Genomic DNA, 11,332 nt, shown 5'->3' with positions numbered 1-11,332 from the left:
GTTTAGCTCTGAGCAGCATAGGCTCCAAGGACGCAAATACTCACGCTGAGGATGACGAATGAAGTGGATGCCTGCTCCTTTGTGTCCTGGCGATGTTTCTCCAAGGGTGTCCAGCCCTGGCAGAGTCCCGGAGCCTTCCTTGAGAAAGAGGTCCCCGTGGTCAGACAGGTTTTGTACTTGGGCAAAAGCTGATGCTCGAGATGTCCCTGAGTAAAGAAACCTCAGCTTTGTTGGGTGCATGGAGCCTCATCCTTACGGAACTTGTATTTCTGGCCCACGGAGCTGGGTTAGCCTGCAGTGCTAATATTGAACCTTGCAGGGGTTCCGAGCTTGGGAACGGGGCTTCCCACTGGGAAGGTTTTGAAACAAAAGTGATTCCCAGAGTCTGCCTGCGGCTGGTTTGGTTTAAGGGCTCCAGGGTTCACCCTACAACCCACACTCTGTAAAATTTTTCCAGGTGATTCTGATCATCCTTCAGGTCAGAATTTGGATTCACTATGCCTATGGAAGCATTTTAGGGACCACAGAGCCCAACAGTTGAGTTGTTCTTTTGTTTTGATGTAAGTCTGAGCATCCCAGAGGTGAACGGGAGAGGGAAGTCAGGGGTGGCCCATGTCCGTTGTCAGCCTCACCCCACGGGTAAGCATCCTGGAAAATGTCGTCTCAGGATAGACATTGATAGAGCAGTCATGCCTTTCAAGGGCTGGGGAAGATGGCTGTGGGGGCAGGTAACTTTACCACGGGGGCTTGCCCCGGTGCTGAGTGGCAGGAACATCCTCCCCAAGAGTCACTGCCCTGGACTGCGGAATTAGCAGTCCTCCCTTCGGGAAGCAGCAGGAGGAAATTGTCTCCTCCGTGAATCTACTCATCCCTGGCTCGCCCAGCATTCAGGCCAACGCTTATAGCACATTTCCTCCCAGCCCAGGGAAATGTGTTCTGTGCTCTAAATAACATGGAAAAATCAAGTCGTGGGAGACATCTGAGAAGTATGTGGACCCATGTAAAACTACTTTAGGAAGAGCCCAAGGCAATGGATTAGAACGGAACCGCAAAGTACCTCTTAGTAACCGGGAAGGCAATTAGGCGTTGCAAACCCTCACAGAGGGGCCCTTGAGCAGTGGGCCTGGCCACCAAATCAAAAGTCACGAATGTGGTCTCTGTGTAGGACAGAGCTCCAGGCAGTGGTGATTCCAGTAGAACCAGAAGCACCCTGCCGAGTGGACCCTGAGATGAGCTAGAACCAGGCCGGGCAGGGCTCCATGCCACCCTTTCCAACCTTGTGTGGTTCAGCTTGGCTGCACACAAGAATCTGAAAAGCGGTTGAATAAGTTATGCTTAATAAGTGACCATGTCTCATCCTTAAATTATGTTTCAGGGTTGTTTAAGGCACCCAATTGTGCTTTGGTCCCCCAATACTTTCTTGTACAGAAAACTCAGGGGTTTATTAATAATGCTTCATATATATACACACACACACACATATATGTACATATATATATATATATATATATATATATATATTTTTTTTTTTTTTTACCTCCTACCCTCCACCACCAAGGTGCCTCAGGGGTTTTGAGGAGCAGACCCCCCAGAGAAATGTGTGGTTGTCAACTCAGAGGTCACAGGTGAAACAAACAACAGGTTTGAGAATTATCACGAACTCTGACTTCGTTCTTGTCGATCTGGGTTTTACTCCCCACTTATCTCTGTGTGACTTTGGGAAGGTTACCTAAGTTCTCAGAGCTACAATTTCTGGGACCATAATACGGGGATGCTGGAGGGATCTTCTTCACGGGCTTGTTTTGAGGATGAAATCCAAGGAATTGTATAAGCTGCATGGCACCCTGCCCGATAGAGGTATGCCCTTGCGATAGGGCAGTTGCTGCCAGCAGACGTTACTTCTTCCTCGGGCTTCCCACGAGCTTTGTTCTGTCTGCCTTCGCTCCCTGTCTCCCCAGTGAGACATGGGGGGACCGGACCGGGAAATCGTCTCTGCTCAGACAATGCTCTGCACAGAGCCTGGCTCTTGGCTGCTGGCTCAGTGTGGAGCTGTTGAACAGACAAATGGATGAACGGTACCCTGAGCTTGCCCTCCATGATATTGCCTACAGAGGCAATGCGCTGATAACAGATGCAGTGGAAGCAGGGACATGATCAGTGGGTTCAAGGATGGTCTCCTGCACATTGATCTGTGGCAACCTTCAGAAGTGAGCAGATGGGGCACCCGAGTCCACAGATGCTCATCTGACAGGAGGTGGCCCTGGACTTGGCCTTCCCATAATGTCCAGTGGCTTGTTGCTCAGAGACCTGGAAACCAAGATACTAAGCTGTATATGGACTTTCTTTCCTTTGCACAGTCACAAGAAGTATCTCCGTGTGTTTTAACTTATCCAGTAGTGTGAGCCCCATGCAACTGAAAAACAAAACAAAACAAAACAAAAGGAAAAACACTCCTGTTTTCTGAGTGTATAAAAGCAGCAATTTCTGGCAGTTTTGCTCAAGCTTGGGGTGTTTTGGAAGCTCCAGCAGAGAATGCCACGGGCGCAACCACTGGAGATGGGGGTGTGGGCACCCGTGGCAGCAGGTGGGGAGAGGAAACTCTAGTGTGGATGATCAACGCTGGGCTGAGCCTATCACCTGATCTCCACCCGGGCTTTGGAGGGAGATGTTTCTATCGCCCTATTACATGCATCGAGGGACTGGCCCGAAGAGGGTAAATGGAACCTAAGCCTGACGGGTTCTGAGGCAGTCCCTTAGACTGCCCCCGGATGGACTCGGTCTCCGCAGACTGTGTCAGGGATCCAGAGGGCATTCTGAGCTGGCCAGCCCAGCTGCCCAGAGCAAATCCTGGCACTGCCAGGGACCCAAACCCAATTTACAAAAGAATTTTCTTTTTCTTCTCTTTCCTCCCCTCCGAGCTATGTATTTGAGCATAAGTCTTTGATTCTTCATTTATAAGAGCAGATACCCTGATGAAATACACGTTTATTTTACAGAATTTGCTGAAGTCAGAGGTTATCCAAAGGCCAAACAAGATTGCCATCCAGGAGTAGTCTTTGAAGATAGTTAATTGGACCTTTGGGGGTTCTACTCAGAAGGAAGGACCGATGAAGAAGTAGGTTTAAAACTAAGCAAAGTTCATCCATTTCTATTTGGGGGTTCATTTTCCCTTCCTTTCACTCCCATAGCTGGATTTGGTCTTCTAAGTTTACTCTGAGGTTGCTAAACGGGCAATTCATTCTTTTTCCTGACAATGTAGAAAAGTAATATTGATCGCCATATGGATGGAAAGTTTGTTCTTAGACGCTGGATTGCTGCCAGAAAGATAGGGTAGGCGATAAAGGCGGAAACCCCAAACCACGTGGCTTATTTTTTGGTGTAAAATCCTGAAATGTCTGAAACTGGATACTGTTCTTCGGGGAGGCCAATCAGAGGCTGCACTATTCGGTGAAGATCCTTTAGAGAGAAGGGCCAGGCTTTTTGCTGCATTTCTGATCCTTGTTTCAATAAGCATTTCTGTAATGAGCTATTCATTCATGGGCAGTGTCTACTTTTGGTTACTTGATCCAGAAAACACCCAGACATTCCGATGGTCAGCAAGCTGAATGTTTGCACGTTTTTCTGCTTTGTGGCTTCTCATTCAATCCTATTCGGAGAGCCGACCTCGCTGTGGGGGGGCGGCCTCAGCACCTCCACAGCTCAGGAGTCTCCCATGGTGCCTGGCAACACAGGTGGCCTCACAGAAGCACACTGACTCCATAGACAAGGGAGTGACTGCTCTTTCTGGCAGCACTTCCTTCGGTTGGGGAACATGCGGCCCAAATGCTCCCATTTGGATTTTAATGCAGCTCCGAGAAGCTGGCCAAGACTGAGGGGATGACAATCGTGGGGGTCAGGTGGTGTGATTTCGGGCCAGATGAAGTGTGCTTCACTCCACTTTGGGCTGCGGGTCTCCAAATGTCCCTGGCTTTCGGGTGGGCCAGATGACCCCAGGAGACCAGTCCTCATGGGATTCCTCCAGCTTAAGTCTTTGAAGCCAGGAGCTCAACGAGTCAGGCTTTCGTTTCGGATTTCTGTGGAATGGACCACCAAGCTCACAGCTGGGCTCTGAGAAGCAAGTGCCGCCCATCCCCCAAAGCTGGCGGTTTCTGTCTGCCAACTGCTTGTTGCTGTCTTTCTAGCATGTTCTGGTTCAGAGATGGCATCAGAGCTCAGGAATCAAACCTATCTTATTCCGCCCCTCTGAGCTTTGACCCTCTCCTCTAGGATATGGACTCCACTCTGGTATCCACCTCAAAGTGTGTGGTGAGAGGTCATCTAGACAGCTCTGCGACAGTCCAGCACCTCGCACGTGTCCATCAGCGGCCCCTCCCCGACCCCCTCGCCTGTCTGCCTCTTCTCGCTCTCTTGCTGCAGGGTGTGGCATTCTCCTCACGACATAGCTTGGAGGATGTAGGGGGAAGCCTGAGATGGGCAGGCCTGGACGCTGTTGGGAACGCCTGCGCCTGTAGGCGGGGCGCGGAGGCTATCGCAAGAATCCTGGATTAGCTCCATTCGCCCATCAGGACACTTGGCAGGTTTAACTTTATCTGGACGCCGCGGATTGCTGTGCACCCTTCATGGTCCCCTCAAAGAAGAATTCTTTCCGTATCATCACTCTCTTTAATACCGATTTACTGGAGGGGGTTTGTTCTTATATTTCAAACGTCAAGTTCTTTTCCCATTTTAACAGCCCCTTGCGATTAGTTTTTAAAACCCCACCCTGTGGTTACGTGTAGAATATTTGAGGAATTCACATATTTCCAAAAATTGCTAACAGTGGGGAAAATAAAAAACAAATTCTTGACCCCACCTATGATGACTCAATTGATGTTACTCTCGGTCTTAGCCGGGCCCTGAGTACATCGTGGTCAGCAGGCAGCATTCCCTGAGGTCAGCTAATTCGGTCTGTGGCACATCACCAGCCAGGCAAAGCGATGGGGCTCCAGCTTGCCCCACAGGCCCTCGAGGGCTTCCTGGAGGAGGTGGAATTCTTCGAGGGAGCTTCGTTAGAATTTACCCTACATGTTTTTCAAGGTAGCTGTTGACTCTACTCGTCCTTGAGCCCCCAGCGCCTTCAGTGCTCCGTCTTGAGGTGATCTCAGGGGTGGCAGAGAAGGGACAGCCAAAAACACCTTTGCTGTCAGGCACCACACCCACCTGGGAGCACCTGACTGAGAAGAGAATGGGTCTGGGTTTTGTTTCACTTGTGGGTTCTCTAACTGGTGCTGTAGTTTTCACCTAAAAGGCATTGGGAGGAGGGCAGCAGAGCCATTGTACAGGAGACACTCCCGTTCACCTTGACGTCTCCGGGTTCTCAAATGTGCCCAGCATTCAGAGGAGTTAAGTGTACCGCGGGGATAAGGAATGAATGAATGAGACCCGTGCCCTTTGAGAGAACAAAGCTGTCACTCATTTGGGCACAGCAGACTGATTTATGCACTTCAACAAAGCTCTCAGAAATTTGGCCAAGACTTCCCACATTCAGCCTCAGGGCGGCTGCGTTTCTGAAAGCAACTATCCGCAGGTTCCCTAATGAAAACCAAACAACATAACCCGTGCCAGGACTCACCAGCGACAGACCCGGGAAATCAGGCTTCTCTCTGATTACCTGCAGTGTGTCTGCGGGGAGCAGCCTCGGCGGGTGTGGACGCCAAGCACCGGCCAAATCCACAGATGGTACCAGTCGTCACGAGGGAACCTGTGCCTTCCTGCGTCCTGGGAGTGTGGTGTGATCCAGATGGAAGACGGGAAACCTTCGAACCGACCTCAGGCTGCCTCCCACGCCCACCTCCATCCCAGCACCTGGCAGGTAACTCTCAGAAGAGACACACAAAATATTATTTTGAATGGTTCCGTTTTCCTGCTGAGAACAAAAATCAGAGTGAGTTCCTTTTGTTTAGCTCTGTAGCTCATGAAAGACGTTAGCTATACTACCAAACAATTTATCTAGAATGACTCCATTAATCAGTAAACCGTGCTGTCCGTCCTGGCGCTAAAATTGATCTTTACCAGCAGGAGCCAAAGGCGAGCTTTGGATGTTCCTTCAGTAAGAGAGACCTCATGGGCTGTTTGGCTAAAGAGAAATATTGCCGTTTTGGTCACCTGTGTACGGGTTGACCAGACTGTTCCCTCTGAAAACTTCGCCTGGGGACACTCATTTTACTGAGATAACACCCAGCCTTTCAAGACATGAGGCCAACCTCACAGATTTTGGGGGGGGGGGAAAGGTTGTTTTTTAGAAGTCCTGAAATAACATTGTTTAAGCCCTATGTTAGAATAAAAACCACAGTATTTAATGAAGGTTGTCTGAATGATTTTTTTCATTCAATTATGTTTGAACAAGCGGGGGAAAGCAGAAATAGAGCACTGAGGGGTTAGGTATGAAAAATTCACAGACCAGGGAAGTAGCTGTCCACAAAGGGGTCCTTTGCAGCTGTGGGGGCAGGGGCGTGGGGTCACAGGGTGACACGGGGGTGCAGGGGGCACGGGAGCATGGGGTTGTTGGGGGGGCGTGTAGCTGTGGGGCTCTGAGAGCAGCACCCCAGAGTGGGCACTAGCAGAGACCAGAGCTGGCCTCCACAAAGGGTTAGCAGGTCTCTTTTGTCAAACGGGGAAAAATATTGGCTAAGGTGAGTTTTCATTCATCTTGTGAATTTTATCATTGTAAACATCTGGCTACCCCCCTGCGGCTTTTCACACTTGGAGATTTATGATGACCAGTCCCTGGCACCCGGGGCACAGAGCATCCATCCCCCAGAGCTGTGTGAGTGCCCGCCCCTTGGCTACGCTTCCTACTCTCTTAAAGGGACAGTTTATCAGTCGTTCTCAAATCAATCAGCGAGCACATATTTCCATTACTGGCACGAGTATAGATTTCCCAACACTTACTTTTCTTCTGCGCTTAGAATTTTTTTGTATCATTGTTTATAAGACAGTACTTTTTTCCTCTGGTGTCTGAGCAAATACCTTGGTGGAGAGTTTATGGAATTTTGAGAAGAGGAGTGAAATTGAAGCTATTTTTGCATTGCTCAGGGTCAGTGGTGCACAGGAAGTGACATTTCCTACCTAGTGGAAGAGGTCTGAATTGAGAGTATGGAGGTCTGGGTTGGGTTTCTGCCCAGAGACCCTGTCCCAGCTTGCTTTTCTGGAATATGCCTGGGAGCATGGCTCCCCCATTTAAGGATCCAAGAATTTATGGGGGGGGGGGGTGAGCAAAGGGGACTGCCAAGTTTCCAAAAATGCTTTTTGTCCTCAAGAAAACCAGTGAGAAATTTAGCAGATGATTCCAGGTGGTTAAATATTTTTCTCCAGACATTAGAGTTCCTTTATGGACTCCTTTATGGAATAACTTAATAAGACTCAGGAGAGGGCAAATAACTTATTACATGGTTTAATTAATCAAAAGGCATCTTATCCCTCCCCCTCAACCCAAGGAATTTCTTTAAAACACTAGGGGAAGTGTCCAATGGTACAGTGAAACACCATGAAAATATCATGCCTGCAACTTCTCTAGGACACATCTCCTTGGCTCATCTGGGAAGCTTTTAAACATTTCAGAAAGCTGCTCACACGTAAGAGGCCCAGGATACTTGGAGGACACAGTGACCTATGTCAATGGTGAAAAGAACTATGGTGCTGGAGAATAATCATAATTTCTAGGATTCATGTCTCAATACAATTGTCAACCCTAAAAATGTCTAAGGCATTGCCCACCAACTTCTAGACCAGCACCGATTTCCTCCTTCAGAAGCTAAATAAAGAATCCAATGATTCCAGACTGTTCTTTTGCCTGAATGAGCCTTCAGCTAGGCCTCCGACCTTGTGGTCCCAGCTACCTGAGCGCATTCCTTGTCTCAAACCAGCCTTGCCCTTCCTTGCCTTCTGCTCTATGGCATGTTGGGTCCAATCTGATAGCTGAGAGCTCCCTGATTTTATTTCCATTTACATTAACGAGAATAAAACAAATGCAGCTGGTCGGTTGTGGCAGCCTGTATTAAAGCATTCAGTTGCCGTGTGTGGTTCCTAGCTCTCTCACTGGACAGGGCAGATTTCTCAGCCATCAAAAAAAGAAATCTTAGCATTCACAACGATGTGGATGGAACTGGAGGGTGTTAGGCTGAGCGAAGTCAGTCAGTCAGAGAAAGACAATGATCATATCATTTTACTCATGTGGAATATAAGAAATAAAACAGAGGAGCATAGGGGAAGGGAGGGAAAAATAAAATAAGACAAAACCAGAGAGGGAGGCAAATCGTAAGAGACTCTTTATCATAGGAAACAGACTGAGGGCTGCTGGAGGGGAGGGGGGTGGGAATGTGGGGACGGGGTAATTGGGGGATGGGCATTCAGGAGGCCCGTGGGATGGAACAAGCACTTGGTGTTATATGCAACTGATGAATCCCTGAGCTCTACCTCTAAAACTAATAATACCTATGTTAATTAATTGAATTTAATTAAAATTAAAGAAAATAAAGAACATTTCCTGGATCACAGAAAGTCCTACTGGGTCGTGCTTCTCCCCAGGGTCCATACTGAAGGTCCCCAGCCTGGGGTTGATACACACGTCCCCATTGGGTCCCATCCCAGAATAGTTACTGCTGGAGAAAAATCCCAAGAACATATGGCCAATCATATGGATGCCTCTTAATGCAGGTGGGTACCCCAGACCCTTACAGTTCTGTCCTTCAGAAACCTCCCTCTCCCTTCCTATTCCTACTCCAGCCCCCAGCCCTGTGTCTGGGCAGATGACCTTGCCTGTTCCACCCTGGAGAAGAAAGGGCTTGCCCTTAATCTGCTTTGGAATGTCCACCCCCGCCCCAACTGCCCTGCCCTTCCTTCTTCCCAGGAGGCTCACTTACAGCTTCTGCTCCTGACCCAGGAGTACCATCAGGGGCTTTGCTCATGGCCCTTTCCCAAATGTGCCACTGTAGTCGTCTCCCAGGGCTGCCCTCACCAAGTACCACAAATTGCCCCTTGAGAACAAAAGAGATTTATTGTTCCAAAGTTCTGGAGGCTGAAAGTCCAAAGTCAAGGTGCCAGCAGGGCCATGTGTTCCCTGAAGAGTGTCGGGGGGATTCTGCCCCTGCCTTTCTCTCCGTTTCAATCCTTGGCAGCTGTCCTTGACCTTCTGGGCTTGCGGATTCATCCTTCTAATCCTCTGTCTTCACGCAGTGTTCTCCCTGTGCTTCTGGCTCCATGCAGCTGTCTTGTCCTGAGGACACCAGTCCTGCTGGACAAGGGCCTACTTACTCCAGTGTGACCTCATTTCAACCAAGAACATCTGCCGCAAGCCCATTTCTAGAGTGGTCACAGTTTGAGGAACTGGGGGATAGGACCTCACCGTATCTTTTGGAAGCAGGCATGATCGATCCACCCATCACATCCCCCAGGTTTGTGGCCCCCTCTGCTCTGTGCCCCAGGGTGTGACCCCTGTGGCTTGGCTCCTTCGCTGTGCAGTTTTGTCCTCGGTCTTTGGATGGCTTTGTCTGCAGGAGCCTCTGGGAGATCAGAGGTGAGCAGAGACAGACATCAGGGTTTTCCTTCCATCCCTCCCTGTGTCGATGCTGTAGCTTTGAGACAAATGTCCTCTAATGCACAATTTCTCCTTTTCCCCCCACCAGGATTTATTTGTTTATTTGAGAGAGAAAGAGAGAGAAAGCAGGGAGGAGGGGCGGAAGGAGAGTGAGAGTACCAAGCAGGCTCCAGGCTAAGCGGAGCCACCCACGCGCCCCTCTAATGCAGGGCGTCTTCCCTACGCGGTTCCCATTCTTGCCTGATGGGGGCATCACTATTTCTTGCTCTCTTCCATTTGGGGGTCTGAGTGTTTAATGACCGTCCTTGGGTGTCGCAGCATACCTTCTTGTTCCTTTAATGCTGCTCACCGTCCTCTCCATATTAAATTCCGTCCACGATCCCAGGTGAGGGTGCTGAACGTTTTCTGTGAGATCTTGTAGGATGGGTCCTATCCCAGCTACGCACTACTTCCCCTTCTTCTGCAAAAAGTCTTGAGTTTCTCACATGGCAGACATGCTCTTTACCCGAAACGAAAAGAAGACGATATTGTCAAATCTTCCCTGGATGCCTGGTCCCCCGAGGCTGCTGCCCCATCCGGTCTGCCCTTCACCCCAAGCCTCCTGAAATGTCTTTCCTCTTGCTGGGTCCACGGCCGGCCCTCTGCCTGACTGCATTCAGTATAGCCCTAGCTTTGTCCCTCCTGCTCCTGGAAGCAGCCTCTGCTTTCAGCAGGTAAATGGCCTTGCCAGGGAATGCGTGCTCGCGGTGGGTACGGGGGACAGGAGGCTGCCCGCTGCTCCCCTCGATCTTTACAGTGGTCCTCACCCCTTGCTGGTCTTCTCCAACTCACCTGCGTCGTCTCCCTGCAGAATCCCTTGCTTGTCTGTGGGGTACGTGCTCCTCTGCCCAGGGCTGCTGTAACAACGTACCACGGATGGGGCTCCAAGGACAGAAACTTTCTCCCAGTTCTGGAGGCGGGAAGTCCGAGATTAGGGTGCTGCGGGGGTTGGTTCCTGCGGAGATCGTACTCCTTGTCGTGCAGATGTCTGTCTTCTTGTGGAGTTCTTGCCTGGTGTTTCCTCCATGAGACCCCATTCCTGGCCGTCCTTTGGTGTGGCCACAGTTCTCATAAGGACACTAGCCAGACTGGAACAGGGCCTTGTCTTAATGCTTTAAGTTATGTGCCTCCTTAAGGGCCCAATCTGCAAATGTGGCTACCTTCTGAGACATGGGGGTGAGGGCTTCCACAGACAGACTGGGGTGCAGGTACCATTCACCTGCAACAGATCTTATCACAGGTTGGTTCCAAATTCCTCTGTGAGTCAGTGGACACCTTGCTCTGTGTGTCCAGTCCCCACCCGCCATCTGAGACCCAGATCCGTGTTCCTACCCACTCTGGACACTTCATGGTGTCTTCTCAGGAACTCGAGCAAAGCAGGCTGCCCACACCAACTTTCTTTCCTTCCCCTGCTCCCAGCCCCAGGAGTTGAGACACTCCTCCTGGCACTGGCTGGAAGAGGAGGGACAACAGCTCGTCTACCAAGCAGTCATTATTTCTCTCACGGTTCTGGGAGCCAGGAGTCTAAGATCAAGGTGCTGGCAAACATGGTTTCTGGTAAAATCCCACGGGCTGGTTTGTAGATGACCACTTTTGTATCCATACATGGCCCTTCTTTTATGGGCATGGGGTGGGAGGTGAGAGGGAGAGATCATCTCTGCTTATGGGGCCACAGCCCTATCCCATCCGGGGCTGCACTTGTGACCTCATTTAACTTCA

At 50.0% G+C, this 11,332-nt stretch overlaps 1 long non-coding RNA gene across 2 annotated transcripts in view; it reads left to right on the top strand.

Annotated features, from left to right (window-relative positions):
- The first annotated feature begins 3,833 nt into the window (after positions 1-3,833).
- The window catches only part of LOC131827296 (uncharacterized), a 61,389-nt gene continuing 53,890 nt past the window's right edge, over positions 3,834-11,332 (top strand). For both annotated transcript variants that reach the window (XR_009351964.1, XR_009351965.1), the window contains exon 1: positions 3,834-5,851. This is a non-coding gene — a long non-coding RNA (uncharacterized LOC131827296). The remainder of the gene's footprint in view (positions 5,852-11,332) is intronic.

The sequence above is a fragment of the Mustela lutreola genome, chromosome 3, assembly GCF_030435805.1.
Source record: "Mustela lutreola isolate mMusLut2 chromosome 3, mMusLut2.pri, whole genome shotgun sequence".
In the NCBI taxonomy this organism is placed as follows: Eukaryota; Metazoa; Chordata; class Mammalia; order Carnivora; family Mustelidae; genus Mustela; species Mustela lutreola.
This window is presented reverse-complemented; position numbering and strand designations above follow the sequence as displayed.